The sequence below is a fragment of the Pinus tabuliformis genome, chromosome 6 (genome assembly GCF_031772625.1).
Source record: "Pinus tabuliformis cultivar Carrire ecotype Pingquan chromosome 6, CPIR1, whole genome shotgun sequence".
Taxonomy (NCBI): Eukaryota; Viridiplantae; Streptophyta; class Pinopsida; order Pinales; family Pinaceae; genus Pinus; species Pinus tabuliformis.
The window spans coordinates 1,778,890,459-1,778,909,781 of record NC_142292.1 but is presented as its reverse complement, the minus strand read 5'-3'; positions in this window follow the sequence as shown (position 1 = coordinate 1,778,909,781).

The window sequence follows — 19,323 nt, the reverse complement described above, 5'->3', positions numbered from 1 at the left end:
CTAAGCTCCTACTTCATTGCGCAGTTTCCAAGGGAATTAGCCCATATTTAATTGGGAAATTCCTCACTCATAACTGCGCAATCCATCCATAGGGCTTCCTCTGATTGCATGAATCATGGGTTTAATTTAGATGAATTTACAATTGATAGTACATTGTCCTTGAACTCTAATCTCAACTATGTCTTCCTCTGAACTGACATGCATGAGCTATTTTTAGTGAATTATCAGTTATCTGATTAATCACTGCATGTGAATTAAATCCAATTTAATTCACTTGACCTATACTAGTTCATCCAACAATTAGAACTAGTTTAACTGAATTTAACTCAGTTAAACTAAATTAAATAATTACAACTCAATAAGAACTAAACCCGAGCCCCTAAAATTTAGGGATCACTCTGCACGACTCTATATAGACTTCCAACTCAAATTTATTGAGCCAACTAAGTCAACTTAGCTTAGTTAACAGAACAAGTTGATATGAGAATAGAATTACAATTTAATTCCTAATATAATTCAAGGACAAATTAAATTAGTATTTTTCTTGATGTCATTTTTAACATTTCTTGTTTTTATTTTCAACACATGGAACAAGTAGCATCGATACGCTACATATATGAAAGCGTCGAGGATGCATACATAACTAAAAGAACCGAGGCATTAAATGCAAAGAACATTGGTGCCTGAAATGTATACTACCTGGTGCGTATATGTCAAAGAACACCACAAGGCATTCTTTTAAGGAATGAAACCGAGGAAGGAAACAAAATATTGTGTACCTGATGCTTTTATTTAAAATCCCAGCGTCAATGCGTATTATTTGTATAAATGCACCGGTGCACTAAGGATATAAAAGATCTGGTGCTGTAAATTTCAATAATTCACTAGCGTTGGAAATAATGTTTTATAACACCACGGTATTAGTTTTATGAAAGCACTGGTGTTTTAAGAATTGCAATGCATCATGGCGTTAATTACAAACAATATCGGTGCTTGAAGAACTAAACACTTCGGTGTTGTCGTTTTCTGAAAAGGCACTAGTCATGGAAAAATGATATCATAATGGTGGTTTTATATAACATAATGCATCAATGCATGTTTATGATATGAATGCACCATTTTCTTGTATGATATTTTCTCATTTTTGGAAATATCGACTTGTGACAGTGCAATTATTGTAATTTTTAAAATCTGTTATTCATAAAAAAATTGACATATATCTTATAACAACGTTGATATAAATTAAAATTTCATTAGTGCATTTGTATATGATGTTTGAATTAATTTATTATATTATCATATTTCACATCTCTTCATTATAATATTTAATCAATGGTGTAACATTTCACAAAGACATTGGATAACACAATATAATTAAATAAAATGTATTTTATTATTATATACCAATAAGAGGCTCTTTTTCATACAAAATGGGATTGTTATTGGTAACCCCTTGTCTTTTAATTAGGACACTACGTTCATTACATTAAACAAAATGTTTGGTTTTCACATAAAAGTATTTCAAAAAAAACAACATGTTGTGTTGATATCCAAATAGATCATCATTATTCGTTGGAATTGTTGTAAGTGCTTGAGCTACTTCCATGACTCGGGTTATTTGGACGAATGTTTTGTTTGTTGCATCGATTATTTTCATCTTCTTGATCTTTTTCTATCTGTAAACATAAAAATAAATTGTAATGAGTGTATCTATATTAGTGAGAATAATGAAAATTGAAATCAATAATATACATCAATGTAAATTGAATAACAATGTACAATAGCATGGAGTGACTCATAAAATGTATACTTGGTTTCAAAACCACGTGTCATGCCTTGTTGCAACAAGTCATTTGCTGGCGTAGTTCCGTTCTTTGTTTTCTCCATGTTTTAAACCCCATTATAAACAATAGAATTAATATAAAGGATATTTTTGTTCTATTAATTATAAACCCAGAGAAGTAAAACAACATAGATACTTAAAAATTCCACAATTAATTTTTGATATGCTAACATATACTCACAACCCATATTTAACTCAATGTCAATCAATTCTTCTGATGACTCTTCTTTGTATGTTAACACCTATTTAAAGAAATTCAAGGATGGTTGTTGTAAAACAACTTAAAATATAGAAAAATGAAACCTTGAGTTGTTGTAAGGAAATATTAACAATTACTCACAAACTTTGATATCGACCCTTTTCTTTCTTGTTGTCTTGTTTTACGTGCTGAATGAGTTCCATTTTATTTGATTTTCTACAAGAAAATACTTGAAAATTAATATTTAATGCTAATTTTTTTTTTTTATATGTACAAAATGAATCATGATTACATACATTTGAAGCACGTTGTTGTTGAGATGGCTCCTCTTGTGATGCAATTATGTCCATTTCTTTGACAATCTCCTTGTACATCTTTTTGGACATTCGTATAGGAATGTTTCGCATATTAGCTCATTGATCCTTTGGAATTTTCATAATCTTTCTGAAAAAAGTAATAAACTCTTTTTCTAGTGATATATGAAAACTAAATATAATAAAATTGATATTAATAAATGAATGATTTGTAGTAATATATACACATAATTCTAGAAAATTATTTTAATTGGGAATATTACCTTTTGAATAATTCTTTTGTTGTTGCTGTATGTTTTTCTATTGTAAGTCTGACATGTCTCTTTGACCATTACTCAAGAAACGCTTCCTATAGTTTAGATATAGTTTGGTTCTTAGAAAGATTAATTTTTTTATTGTAAGTGGAAAGTACATTTATATGTTCATTCCATTATATCCCTCATAGCTTTTTAAAAGAAAATCCCCCTTTCATTAACCTCCAACACCACTTCATATGAGCTAAGGACCAACACATTGTCATTTACATGTTCTATAATTTTTTGTTTCTTAGAACGACATTGATCTTTTCCTTCATTATTGCTCCCTATAGAACTTTAAATATATATGAATTAATATATTGTTTGAAACATGTTATCTAATATTCTTAAGTATCTTTAAAAAAAAACTCATATTGAATAGTATTTTTTCATTCACCTTATTTATCCTTCTGTAATTTTTCTATCACGCTTTTACACTCTTTTGAAATTAGATTAGAAATAATCTTATCAATCTTCTTCATCTTGTGGCTCTGCATGAAGCACACTAACCAATACATATTAGTTAAACTTACACATATTTCAAACATATTGATTTTGTAAAGAATTTACAAAGAACTTGTCTCCTTTTGTTTTTTTCGATGTGCTATGATTGTGTCGACCAATAGTTCTTTTACTTGACACCTTCTCAGGCATTTTTTATCAATATAAAATTTGTACCATTCAATACAGAAGCCATTAAATATAGTTTATAAATAAATTAGATAATTTTTAGCTAAAAAGAGCTCTGGTAACTGGTGCATTTATTTGAATCAATACACGAGTGTGTTTAAGCCATTAAACACACTGGTTGTTTAATTTTTCATCATCAATGAAAATTAAATTTTTAAATTAATTTTGAATTGTGACAGTGCGATTTGTAACGAAAAAATCACCACAATGACTTAACCATGCTATTCCGCAGAGGCATGTCGATGCATTATATTACACAGGGAGAATTGATAAACAATTTGGACACAACTAACAACGTTATAATACATCAGTGCATTGTATTACAAAGGGTGCACTAGTGTGTTATATTACATTAGTGCACCGCGAAACATAGGTCGTTTTAAAAAAAACGGACAGGGCCGACAAGGTTTGGATCTAATTCAATAAGTGATCTCCCTACTTTACATGCCAAATGTCCTATATATAGTAAGTATGCAAACCCATTAAATCTAAAATAACTAAAATGAAACCCTAATTGTGAATTGGTAGAAGGAGTTAAACCCTAAGGTGAAATTCTGCACTTACATAAGGAAGGGTTTAAGGTAAGTTTTGAAGTGTTTTTTTTTTAATTTTTTTAATTAAATCTAAATAGGAAAAGAGATCATAAATTTTTTTACTACTAAAAGCAATGGTCAATTTTTTGTTATACAGGGTTTTAATTTTTTATTTTTAGTTTTTATTTTGAATAAATCTAACAAAAATTGTAAAAAAAAATTAACAATTAAATCAATAGTAAAATTTAAAATATTTGTTATGCAAGGTTTTGAGTGAATCACCATACCTTTCAAATTCTGATCTTTCTACGATTGCATAATATTTTGCTGCTCCACAATTCTCCTAATATGTTTCTTTTGTAAATGATCTCTCTTTTAATTAAACGCTCACATAAATTGTAAAAAAAATTATTAGTAAAATCAATAATAAGATTTAAAAATTTTACTATGTAGGGTTTTAAATGAATCACCATACTTTTTAGTTTATGATCTTCTAAATAGTTTTGTTGCTCCAAAGTATTATATTGTTTCACAGTGCCCCTGGTATGTCTCTCTTGCAAATCACTCTCTTGTAATTTTGGGAAAATAATGAAATAATAAATGGAATTTTACTCTTTAAAAGATTTTATGAAATTAGATTTCGAAAAATCAATTTCCGCTCATTTTTCAATTAAAAGAAATAAAGAAAGAAAAATTGTGTTTTTTTTTTCTTTCACTTAATCTGAATATTGATTTGTTCGATAATAAAGAGCACCGGTGCGTTTATAAGTTAAGTGCACCAAAATTGTCGGGGTAATTTTTTTTTCAATGCACCAACATGATAAAATTCTTTATTTTCTTTTATTATTTGTAATTTTCGAAATTCTGAAACAATGCAATTTGTATTTAGATGCATCAGTTTTGTAAATGTTATAATTTAGATGCATCAATTTTGTAAATGTTATAAGAGCACCGACATGGTAGAATTCATTTTTGTTTTCAAAAATCTCGAAAACATGTCTGTATCAATGCTATTTTTATTTAAACGCATCGGTGTGGTTGTTTACAAGAGCACCGAAATGGTAACATATTTTATATTTCCAGAATGCCAGAAACCAATGTGAGTATTATTTGAATGCTCCAATGTTATTACTTAAACGCATTGGTGTATTTCATAATGATAAGTGCACATGTAGAGTTTAAACGTTATCTGAAATTTTATTTTCACATTAATTGGCATATTCATCTCAAATTATCCTTTAGGACGCATCCACATGAACTACAGTAGTTCATAATATACATTTTTTGCTTAAAGTCGTTATATTCTTGAAAAATGGTTTGAAAACTATATTTAAATTCAAATTGTGGTTATATGGTTCTCAAAATTAATTTTAGATATGCACACAAATTTTATTTATGATTTTGCTCAAATGCAGGGACAAAATCTCAATAATATCAAATGGCCAATTCTTCAAATTATGGTTTGTTCCATATTAATGATCAAAGTCCTTCGCAGATTTCCCATTTTCCATCTCAAATAAGTTTATATTTTATTTATATTTTGATTATATAATTGATTTTTTTTAACCATGTCAATTTGAATAAAAATGTATCCAAATTTGCAAGATCCTGATTCATAATTGAGTCCAGACTCAAAAACTATTCCTCCATTTCAAAAATGTTGGAATCTCTTATTAGTAGCAGCATATTTGTAAATAAATAAATAAAAATAAATAAATAGAAATTTAACCAATATTCATTAATAGCTTATTATTTCCACTAAATCTATCCTATTGTAAAACCCCCTTTACTTTTCCCTAGTGATTAATTAAGTTATTTTAGCAACCATAGAATAATATATAATAGAAATAAAATAAAATAACATTCTTGGAATTAAATAAATTAATTTAATAACTGAAGAAAAACTTTCTTTATCCCTAGTATATAAATCAATAAGGAATTTAATATATTATTGACCAGAGAATATTACATGAATAAAATGGAATCACTTTCGGATATATAATATATTTAAAATAAAAAATAATTTTTTTCACTATAATTATAATATTAATTTTTTTATTACCTTTTGACTAAATTAAAATAGTATTACATTCGATATATAATATATTATAATTTAATTACTATATAATATTATTATTTTATTATATTTTTTTTTTGCACCTTTTAGCTTTTTAACATTATCTAGTCGATTTTTTTTATAGCCGTTGTTGGTCAACCTAGTCAACTTAGCCATTTGAGGGATCTGCTCTCCCTATTTAATATGCAGCCATGATCTAACTCCTCAACTTGTCCTGATGATGAACCACACTAGCTGGTTCGAAACGCGTCGACAAAGATTTTCTGAATGTGATTTACGCCGAATTTTTTTCTTATAATTGTTATGGATCACAGAAGCCTCAATTCAACCCTTGATTCCCTGCACGGTAGAGCCATTGCATTTAAGATTCATCATTTTGAACGAGCACGCTTGCAGGTCTTAAAGTTGAAGTCAGATCTAGCTTTTCTGAAAAGATGCAAAGATTCCGTTGTCATCCCGGTCTTTGCTTAGATCAACCATTGCCTCTACACTCCTTCTAACCATGGAGTGTTCGTAAAAGCCAGTTTAGCACTATTAAGATCTGAAATTAATAGGGTCAGGAGAGACCTCAGTCGGTTCTCTCAGGATCTTCTATATTTGCACTTAGAGCTTTCAAGCTTGATTTCCCCCTCCCCATGGGCCAGAATTGATGCATGCTCTACATTAAAATCCATGCGTTTGGAGGAGATCAGGGGACAAAAGCAAGCTGTGAAGTTTCATTTATTGGCTCGGAAATCTGCGAGGTTCGATTCGATGAATGATGTGTCCCAGAGCCGCATTTTTGCTTCTCAATATTCGGCCCTCCGTTCATGGTTATCCTCCATTCCTTCGCCCCCGCTAGCTGTTCAAAGGATCTCTGAGCAACACTCCTCTGATCCTGCACTCCCTTCCAGGCAGACTGCTCCACGCAGTGCGGTTTGCCCTTCTTCGTTTCTTAGATGTAGACCTGCCCGCTCATCGGTGGGTGCAGCAGATGACCCAAGTAGTTCTCGTGTGGCTTCTCCCTTGGTTTCTCAACCTGCATTTGATTAGGTTTCGATGGCAACTGACCGGAGGATCTACGCTTACGTTCCTGAGATTTCAGCTCCCTCTACTTCTCCTGTTCAGCATGTTAGCCGTCGCTTGAATCTTTCCTTTGCCCGCAGCGTTGGTGCTGCTGACCTGAGGGACGGTGCGGTCTCTCCTTTGCGTGGTCATAGTTTTCTGCAGGTTTCCTCCCGTAGTTTGCCTAAGCTTGATAATATGTTGTCCAATGATAATAATAATGATTTTGTATATATTAACAATAATAATAATTATAATTATAACAATAATGATAATAATAATAATTTATGTAATTTTGATAATATTAAAATAATAATAATAATAATCTATATGATAATATTAATAACCATAATAGTATTAGTGATATTATTAATAATCAAAACAAGGACATAGAATCTATTAACAATAACATTAATATTAGCAATGATATTGATAGCAAATATAACCATAGTAGTGAGGTTATGAATTTGGACCAAAATTTTCTTCCCCCTCCCTCCCGGAATAACAGAGTTGTTAACTTATCTAGTTTTTCTTTTTCCCCTTCTGTTTTTAGACTTTTAGGCAAAGGTTTAAACTTTGCCCTTGCCCCTAGGAAAATCCCGGTGGATGACATTATTTGCGGCGTGGAATACGGGATTAGAGATCTTCCGGATAATATCAAGGACACTATTAGGTAGGATTGTGCCGTTGTCCTTAGAAAGGCTAAGCCCCCTTGGAAAAACCTCAGCAATGAGGAAATCATTGCCCTTAAATCCTTAAACCAGAACAAAGATGTCGTCATTCTGAAGGCTGACAAAGGAGGGGCTGCGGTCATCCTTAACAGGGATGATTACCGCAAGAAGATGTTAGATCATCTTTACAATAGTGGCAGTTATAAAAAATTGCCCAAGAACCCTCCTAAGAAAATTTCTAGGACGGTGGCTCTTGCCATCAAGTCCAGTAGCTCGGTGAGTTCCCTATGCCATAAATTCATTGAGAGCAGTCCCATTACTCCTAGGATCTATGGGTTACCTAAGATTCACAAAGAAGGGGCCCCTTTGAGGCCTATCGTCAACACCATTGGTGTTCCAACCTACCTTCTTGCTAAGTTCCTTGCCCGTAAGCTTAAGCCCCTAGTTGGCCGTACAGAGTCCTTCGTGAAAGACTCTGCATCCTTCATTAAAGAGCTTAAGGACATAAAGCTTAACCCCGAGGACATTCTCGTCAGCTTTGATGTGGTCTCCCTTTATACTTGTATCCCTATAAAGGAGGCCTTGGAAGTGATCTATCGCCTAACAGATCTCGATACCGCGCATCTGGTTGAGATCTGTCTCACTTCCACTTTCTTCTGTTTCGAGGGTGAGTTCTTTGAACAGACTTGTGGTGTTTGCCATGGGCTCACCCCCATCCCCTATTGTTGTGAATCTTTTTATGGAAGATTTCAAAGCCAAAGCTTTTACCTCGGCTCATCTCCTTCCCTAGCTGTGGAAAAGGTATGTAGATGACACTAATGTCATCTGGTCCCATGGCCAAGAGGAGTTGGATCTCTTCTTCAATCACCTCAACTGTCAGTCCTCTGCCATTAAGTTCACCATGGAAAAAGAGGTCAATGGTTGCCTCCCTTTCCTGGATATTCTTATATCTAAGAATAAGGATGGTTCTCTCTCCCACTCAGTGTTCCGGAAGAAAACGCATACTGAGCAGTATCTTCATGCCGATTCCCATCATTTCCCTGCTCAAAAGATGGGTGTTCTTAACACCCTCGCTACTCGTGCCCTTAGGATTTATGATAATGAGAGCTTCGATAAGGAGAGACCCCATCTCCTTAATGTCTTTGTGGAGAATGGCTATAGTAGGCGCCTAGATCAGAAGGCTTTCCTTAAAGCCTCTAAAAATTCATTAATTAAAAACGAACCTAAAGAACGCCAACTAGATGTCCATCTTCCCCATGTCCAGGGAACCACGGACAAGATTGCTCGGATCCTTAAGAAGTATGATATTTCCTCAACCTTTAGGCCCCTCAACACCATTCGTAAATCCCTCCTATTGGTGAAAGATCCCATTGACCCTAAAGACATGAAGGGTGTCTACTTGATCCCTTGTTCTTGTGGGACCCCTATATCGGGGAAACAAGGCGCTCCATCCATCAGAGGATCAACGAACATGCTGTTGACCTAAGACATGGGAGAACCAAGTATTCAACGTTAGTAGAGCATGCGGGGAAGACCAAGCATCAGGTTTGTATATAGGAGGCCAAGGTTATTGCCAAGGTTGTGCAGTTCCATCACCGTAAATTCAACGAAGCTATTTAAATTGAAAGAAGGCCTAACAATATCAATAGAGATGACAGTTGGAAGATCAATAGCTATTAGATCCTTTCCCTTTCTTCCTAGTCTTGCTTTTCCTCCCCCCCCCCCTTTTTAACCTTTTCGAGCTTTCGATGTTTCCCTTGGAGCCTGTCTTTTCCTTCCTCCTAGGGTTTCTCCTTTTGGCTCAGTGGTTTTCTAATGGTCTTGTTCCTGACCTTCTTCATTTTTAATATGTGTCGCTCATTCTATTTATTTTTTCCTAAAAGATATTAATAAATAAAAACTTAACTAATATTCTTTAATATTTCCATTAAATCAATTTTATTAAATAAACCCCCTTTTTTACTCATCCCTAGTGATATAAATTCTTATTTAAATAAGTTAATTTAACAACCATAGAATAATTAATAAATAAATTAAATAAATAAATATTTATATTTGTAAATAAATAAATAAAAATAAATAAATAGAAATTTAACCAATATTCATTAATAGTTTATTATTTCCATTAAATCTATCATATTGTAAAACCCCCTTTACTTTTCCCTAGTGATTAACTAAGTTATTTTAACAACCATAGAATAATATATAATAGAAATAAAATAGAATAACATTCTATTTCCATTGAATCTATCCTATTGTAAAACCCCCTTTACTTTTCCCTAGTGATTAACTAAGTTATTTTAACAACCATAGAATAATATATAATAGAAATAAAATAGAATAACATTCTTGGAATTAAATATATTATTGACCAAAGAATATTTTATGAATAAAATGGAATCACTTTCGGATATATAATATATTAAAAAAAAATTCACTATAATTATAATTATAATTTTTTATTACCTTTTGACTAAATTAAAATAGTATTACATTCGATATATAATATATTATAATTTAATTACTATATGATATTATTATTATTATTGCACCTTTTAGCTTTTTAACATTATCTAGCCGTTTTTTTTATAGCCGTTGTTGGTCAACCTAGTCAACTTAGCCGTTTGGAGGATCTGCTCTCCCTATTTAATATGCAGCCATGATCTGACTCCTCAACTTGTCCTGACGATGAACCACACTAGCTGGTTCGAAACGCGTCGACAAAGATTTTCTGAATGTGATTTACGCCGAAATTTCTTCTTATAATTGTTATGGATCACAAAAGCCTCAATTCAACCATATCATAAGCAGTTTGCAGATAAAAATGGACATCCTCTTCACGCTTCCAATTAGAACATGGCATCTTCCAGCCGTAATCTTGGATCAACAGTGGTAATAATTATTTGGTATAATGTAATTTCAACAAACCAATTGCATTGACATGCTTACTAATATTATTCATATTGGATTAATGGCATCCAATATTTTTTGAAATTACGATTCTAGTGATGATGAACAACCCACCTACCATCTTCTGATGCACCCCACTACAAAGTAAACTCGAGAGAAGGGTGCATTAAGAGCAATATTTAGAGAGGAAGCATACAAATAATAGTTGAATCAACCACCTATTCAATTCCCACTATATCTATATTCACCAATTAGGAACAACTACAACAATAGTAGTTTTTCATCACAAGTTGGAAATGGAGGCAATCAAATAGAGGTTGGTATGGATGATTACTTATAGGATACAAATGTCATGGAGGAAATGTTGTTAGATGCATTCCAGAACAATGAGCTAAGAGATGATGCTCATATCACTGATACATTATTTGAAAGCCTAAAATATGCTTCCACCACCCCTCTCTTTGGACTTAATGGCAAGTCAAAGTCTACTGAGTTGGGAAGACCGATGTTGTTATACAACTTGAAAGCAATGTTTTGCATGCCGAATCCATGTTTCTCGGTAATATTGATATAATTCACTTGCATGATTGATCAATTCCCTTATATTTTGAGAAATATTGTTACAAAATCAACTTTAAAAATGGTCGATTTTATGAACTTTAAATATTGAAATTGTACAAAGTGCAGGTTATTCAAAGATAAGGTTCTTTAAAGTGATAATATCTTGTCAGGTATCTGTGAAGAGGCAAATAAGTTGTTGAAAATATTGGGTATTGAGTACATATCATATCATGCATGTACGAATTATTGTATTATATATAGAGGAGAATATGTAGACAAAGCAATATGTCTCAAATGTAGGCATGATAGGTATCGTAAATAAAAGAAAATGGGTAAATCACATGGTCCTCCTCATAAGATATTGAGGCACATTCCTATTATCCAAAGGACTCAGAGGCTCTTTTTTTGCAAAGAATTAGATATGTTACATGGATAACATGCCTCATACAGAAGTGAGTCAGGTGTTATGTGAATCCCAATAGATTCAATAGCCCTGAAGCATATAGAGGATACATGACCTAAAAAATTCAAGGATGAAGTATGAAGTCTACGACTCAGCATAGCCATGGATGGTTTCAACCCATATTCCCTCCAAAATACCAACTATTATGTTTGGCCTGTAGTAGTGATCAATAAAAATATCCCCCCATGTTTGTTTTTGAAGAATCAATATCTTATGTTGGCTCTCATAGTCCTTGCTAGAAGGCACGTGAAGGATATGGATATCTACTTACAACCATTGTTAGATGAAATGAAGGAATTATGAGAAGGGATACATGAATACGATGTATCAAAACCCATCAAGACATAGAGAAGTTTAATTCTCTATGGCATATGTGCTTATGCCATATATGATTATATAGGGTTAGGAGTTTTCTTTGGTAAATTACATTTTTATTGATTTGTTTATATATGTAATAATATTGTTTCACATATTAAGTTAATACATTTCAATTGTTCTAATCTTCATGGCCGCTAACATGTCAACCTGTATATAATAATTTCACATGTATTGTAATAAAAGGTTATAATGGGTGTAAATGTTTTGGACCTTCTCTGAAGGCTAGATGGTCCAACCACCTACAAAAGTCAATGTATCACTAACCTAGGGTATTCCTCCCAGAAGAACACCATTGCAGAAGAGCAACATCCGCTTCTAATGGTAAACCAAAAAGAACCCAAAGGTCTTCAATAATGACACTAGCTGAATGGCTTAGAGCATATGAGAGAGAGAAGGAGAATGGGTTTGTGTAAATGTTTGATTCAAATGGGGAGCCTATGTTTGATGATCTAGAAATTTCTGACACCTATGTTGAGAAATTTCCCATTGGGATGAAAATGAAATTTGTCTTTTATGAGCTCCCATATTGAGAGCATCCTAAGATTTCCCACTTACTAGATCCCATGCATATATTTAAAAATGTTTCATCTTTTTTTATGGAGGCACATATCATCGAAATAAAGTGACACATTAGTTGTTAGGATAGATCTTATTTCTTCAAAACCTAAAAAGAAACATTGGCCAAGACAAGAAACTAGAGAAGAGGTTGGTCCCTCTTGGTCTTTCAAAGAAGGCGATGTCCCATGGACTTTAAAGAAACATGATCTTTCATTGGAAAACGAAGTTATAATGAGTGTGAGGGTGCCTTCGTTTTATGGGTCTTTTCTACGTCATTGCTTCATTGTGGAAGACTGTTTTTCAAGGTTGAAATCGCATGACCATTTAAACCTTCTAAGAGTGTGTATGTCAAAAACATGATATTATTATTTTATTTTATTTTTATGTAATGGGATATTTTATAATTAATTTTTGTATAATGTACTATATACTTGCAGTTTCATTATCCTCTACTCACGTGTGGGTGTGTGAACCATGACTTCCCCTAAGGCCTACAATGTGCCATATCTAAATTATTTGCATTTATATGTTGGATCACATCAAAGGAGATTCATATGGCTAGCATTCCATGGTGGTGTCAAGAGATAGTCGAGATTGTTTGTATGTTTGAGGAGTTGTTGATGATTTTCATGGACTTGCACATTCATCTTCTAATTCACCTAGTAGATGAGGTTGAATTAGTTAGGGTGTTTTCTTGTTGTTGGATATTCTTCTTAGAGATGTATACGAAGAAATTGAAAGGATTTTTTCAACAAAGGGACAACGGGTCTATGGCAGAGGGCTATATATTATATGAGTATTTATATTATGCAATGAGTACATCAAGTAAATTGAAAACACAGCAAGTGCGGAAATTTGGGACGATGGAAGGGATGAATACAAAGGAGAAGGGGAGCTTCTCGTAATGAATGGAAAGAGGTGCATGATAAATAGTAGGTGGCTTATCATTTTTCAAATATGTATGAAAGTGTGTCTCAGTGTAGGGCCTAGTTATCCCTGGATCAAACTGTGGATTACGGTAAGACTTGAGAGACTAGGAGCCACTCAAATTCCTTATGGTGCAGGTGGAGAAGTTCGATGGAATCCATGCTTATTTGGTGTTTTTGGTGTGTTATATGAGTCCCACATTTATGCTTGGAATATGGCATGGGGGTGATTGGCTGAAGAGAGACTTGGCTCAGCTAATCTATGGTTGGGTGGAACATGGTAGTCCCATCTTCGGTTGGATTATTGCATCATTAATGAAAGGTTATTTCTCCTTGTATTTCTAAGAGCATTTTGATGGATTATATTTGGTCTATATGGTTGTACTTTCATGAGTATTTTTTTTTATTATGCTGGTTATATGTGTGTTTTATGACAACACCTATGTTTGGATCTTAGCATGTTTTTACTTGTAAATGAATGGATAATGTATCTATGGCCTAATAGATGATAATGCAGCAAATGACATGAGGGAATAAGTATGAGATCCCTATGCTTAATTCTGTTGTTTACACCTATAGGTTACATGTTGATGATATGTTTGATGAAATGCCTATCATGGCTAGTAGGGGTCTAATTAAGGTCTTGTTTAACTTATTGATTTTGCATCATTGTTTCCATGTTCTTTGACTAATCTTAAGCTATCATTCCATTCTGGGTAGTGACCTAGGCTATGGGCTTGAAAAAGTGGCTCAAATACCGGGTTCACTGGCACAAAACTGGAAAATTAGGTCTCTGGACGCTGGCAGGCAAGCCTGTGAGAGCGACTATGGGTTTCTGGACACTCTCATGCCTATAGCATGAGAGCGACTGAGGGTTAAGATGTCAAGAACATTAGTGGGACCCAGGGACAAGATGTTTGAGTGGTTGACATGTCTCCTAAGGGTTGGTTGATTTTTTTCGTCAATTCCACTTCCTTAAGGTCACATAAGAGGTCGAATCCAATCATAGCAACCTCTCGTCGCATGTTTACCCCGGTTGGCTAGTTACTTGGGTAGATGTGTGAGGAAGGTGTTACAGGATGGTACCAAAGCATGGTTCACCCCTCAGACCGGATGGGCGGTGTGTGTTGGTCATGAATGCATGTCAGTTTCATGTGTGTCTCTTACAGTTGCATTTCATGTGCTTGTTACATTTACTTTATGATTGATTATGGTTGAAGTAAGGTTGTCATGGAGAATTTGATGTTGAGTTTGTGGAATGCATCGTCATGAGTATATGACTAGTTAAATATTGTATCATGTCACTTACATGTTGATTTTATGTCGCCTACTTACATCTTTTTATGTTAGGCTACATTCTTGTAGGTTTGATACATGTATCAGTCTTGTAGGTTGATTAGAAGAATTGATCACTTATGTCGACTACATGCATCTATGCATATGTGTAGTTGATTTGGAATTTCTTATGCATGTGGACGGCTGCATATGGAAATGTGTACAATGGATTAATGGTCGTTTTCATGCATGAGGACATAGAATGCATTCTTCATATGACCTTGCATTGATGGCTAGACCCTAGCTAGAATGATGTTTATGTGTTGATGCACTTACTTGTTATATTTCTATATGATGTTATGATTATGTTATACATGTATCACATTGTTTTGTTGATCTTGAAGATGAGGTAACCTCCCCAAATTATACTAAGGTACGTTGATTTATTGTGATTTGGTTTATATGACATATTATGCATTGCAGGAAAGAGATCAAATGGATAGCAAGGTGATAGACTACAAAGAATCTCCCTATGCATCAGATGAGCAGCATGGTGTGGATCACTTTTCTGATTTGGTAGGTACACTGAGAAGCTTGAAGGAAGAGATGAGTTTTAAGGCAGATAATGATTAGATCATATAGGCACAAGAGAAACAAGTAGAGGTTAATGAAATACTTCTTTAGAGTTTGTCAGAATTACAGCGATGAGGGCCACTTCGGATTAGCCATGGACATGAGGATATAAATAATGGGGCATATGGAAATAGGTCTCCTGGTTGACACAAGTCAAATAGGTCTCATATGGTGAGAGAAGACAAGTTGTTGGACACTCCGGATAGAAGGGGTGATCAACACAATTCTAGTTTTGGTTATGATAGACATCATGATCATCATCACTATCATCCTTATAGGATGAATGTTAGGTGATACCTTCCAGACCAATTTAAGAAAGAAAAACCACCTACTTTTGATGGATATGTGAAGAAGTCGGATGATGCAGAGGCTTGGATACTTGGGATGAACAAATTCTTTGAGTTGCATGAGTACACAGATAACATGAAGGCCATAATAACTATCTTCAGCTTGAAAGGTAAAGCAAACATCTTGTGGGAGGATGTTAAGAGGGTCAAAGACATTAGGACATATGAATTGAGTTGGTGGGAGTTCAAGATGCTTTTCAGGAAGAAGTACTTGTCAGATAGGTACTACAATAGTAAGGCCAAAGAATTCTATGAGCTAAAGATGGGGTTTGTGACAGATGAAGAGTAGATGACCAAGTTTCTGGAGCTATTGAGGTATGTACCGTATATTACACATGAGAATGCTAAAGTTCAAAGATTTTTCAGAGGTTTTCCATTAGCATTTAGAGATCAGATTGAGTATGATGAGCCTCGGCCACTTGAGAAAGTCATTGGGAAATTGAAGCATTGTTATGAAAAATCAAAGCATAAGAATGAATCTCAGCAAGGATGGAAACAGAAGGACAAAGGTAAAGGTAAATGGCAGCCTAAGAGAACAAGGCCTCAGAATGCAGATGGGAAATAAAATATGGCACCGCAAAAGAAGTTCAATGCAGCTAGATAGGGACATGTGTCACAACAGCTACATAGAGGTGAGGGCACTGGTCATTTGGAGTGTTGGACATAAGGATAGGAGCACCTTAGGAGATATTGTTCGCAACATAAAGGTGGTAGGCCTAAGATATACAGTGCATTGGAGGTGCAGAATGTTGGGGATGTTGGGCAGAGCATTCCTCGTATTTATGCAGCAACGGACAACAAACAGGCAAAACACAAAGCATCTATAATTGAGATGGACGGTAAGCTTTGTGATCAAGTTATTTCTATTTTGATTGACCCTGGATCTAATTATATCTATGTTAGTCTTGACTTGGTGGATAAGTGTGGTTTGAGTAAAGAATTGCATGCAGATTCAAGGTTAGTGCAGTTGGCTACAAGTACAAAGAAGTGAGTTCATCATTGGGTAAGATCTTGTGCATTTGATTTAAATGGTATGCATACCACAACACATTTAAATGTAATACCGTTGGGATTGTAGAGTATATTGTTGGGAATGGATTAGTTGTATCTTCATAAAACCAAGTTAGACTATTATGACAAAGCCATTGAGTGTGTTGACGACAATGGGGAACCAAAAGTCTTGCAGGATAAGAAGAAAGCCACATTAGTTAGGATGGGGAAAGATATGCAAGAAAAGCATAGCTGTAGAAAAGGGTGTGTGTTATTTGTAGTTCACATTTATAGTGATAGGGGTAAGGAGGTTGAGGATGCAAATGTGTTGAGAAGGTACCCAATTTTGCAGCAGTTTCAGGATGTATTTCCTAAGGACATTACAGACTTGCCACCTCACAGGGAGGTAGAATTTTTGGATGAGTTAGTTCTAGGGTAGCTCCTGCATCAAAATCACCTTACAGGATGAGCACACTTGAGTTGATCAAGTTAAAATTGCAGTTGAAGGAAAATTTGGACAAGGGATACATTAGGCCAAGTGTATCACCTTGGGGTGCACCGACATTGTTTGTGAAGAAGAAATATGGAACTCTCAGATTATGAATTGACTACAGGCAGTTGAACAAAGTGACCATCAAGAACAAATATTTGTTACCAAGGATTGATGACTTGTTCGATCAGCTTGAGGGAGTAGTAGTGTTCTCGAATATTGATCTGAGATTCATATACCATCAGGTATGCATCAAATAGGAGGAAATTTACAAGACAACTTTCTAGACAAGGTATGGGCATTATGAGTTTGTTGTAGTTCCATTTGGCTTACCTAATGTTCCAGCTACATTTATGTGCTTGATGAATAGTGTGTTGCGTCCATATTTGGATAAGTTTGTTATTGTGTTCATTGATGATATATTGGTACATTCTAAAAATGAGGAAGAGCATGTAGATCCAGAAAATATAAGAGCCATCATGGAATGGGTATCTCCTAAGAGTGTGGATGAGGTGAGATCTTTCATGGGTCTGGCAGGCTATTATCGGAGGTTCATCGGGAACTTCTCGTAGATTCCTTATCCTATTACATCATTGCAGAGGAAAGGTAAGAAGTTCGAATGGATAGAGGAGTGTGAAGCTAGCTTTGAGTAGCTTTAGGAGTTGTTGACACATGTACCAATGCTACAGATTGCATATCTGGACAAAGAGTTTGTAGTATTCACAGATGCTTGCAAGAGAGGACTTGGTAGAGTCCTTATGTAAGATGGATAGGTGGTATGCTATGAGTCATAGAAACTAAACGAGAATGAGCAGAACTACCCGACACATGATCTTGAGTTAGTAGTGATCATACATGCATTGAAGATCTAGAGACACTATATTCTTGGCAGGAGGTTTGTACTTATGACTGATCATATTGGGTTGAGATATTTGTTTGAATAACTGAATCTAAACACCATGCAGGCTAGATGGTTGGCCATAATAAATGAGTTTGATTTAGAGATCAGGTACATCAAAGGTAAAGAGAATAGGGTGGCAGATGCTCTCAGCAAGCAGATATAGGTAAACCACTTGGCATCTGTGAGCTCCTATGGGACAGAATTACAGGATAGGATCTTGCATGTAGGTCAGCAAGATGTCAGGTATATGGAGATTGTGCATAGGTTACAACAAGGTGTTGGTACATGTATAGGTACAGGTGCAGGTATAAGTACATGTAGTGGTATAGGTACAGGTGGAAGTACAGGTACAAGCACAGGTATAGGTGCAGGTGCACAGGGTATAGATTATTGTCTTACAACGGATGGATTGGTTAGATTCAGAGACAAGATATGTGTGCCATATAGTAGCAATCTCAAGAAGGTGATCCTGAGAGAGTTTCAGGAGAAACCTTATTCAAGTCACCTGGGTTATCAAAAGACATTGACTGCAGTGAAGAAATTTTATTATTGGCCAAATCTAAAGAGGGATGTAGAAAATTTTCTGGCTAGGTGTTTTGATTGTCAACAAGTGAAGGTAGAGTGCAAACACCCAGGTGGATTATTACATCTGATCATGATTCTAGAGTGGAAATAGGATGTCATTTCTATGGGCTTCCATGGTCTTTCGGGTGGAACATGGTAGTCCCATCTCCGATTGGCATATTGCATCATTAATGAAAGGTCATTTCTCCTTGTATTTCTAAGAGTATTTTGATGGATTATATGTGGTCTATATTGTTGTACTTTCATGAGCATTTATGTTGTTATTATGCTAGTTATATGTCTGTGTTATGATAGAAGTTATGTATGGCTCTCAGCATGTTTTTACTTGTAAATGAATGGATAATGTATCTATGGCCTAATAGATGATAATGCAACAAATGACATGAGGGAACAATGGTTCATAGTGATTCTCAGATAAGTATGAGATCCCTATGCTTAATTATGTTGTTTACACCTGTAGGTTACATGTTGATGACATGTTTGACGAAATGCTTATCATGGCTAGTAGGGGTCTGATTAAGGTCTTGTTTAACTTATTGCTTTTGCATCATTGTTTCCCTATTCTTTGACTGATCTTAAACTATTATTCCATTCTGGGCAGTGACCCGGGCTCTAGGCCTAAAAATGTGGTTGAAATAC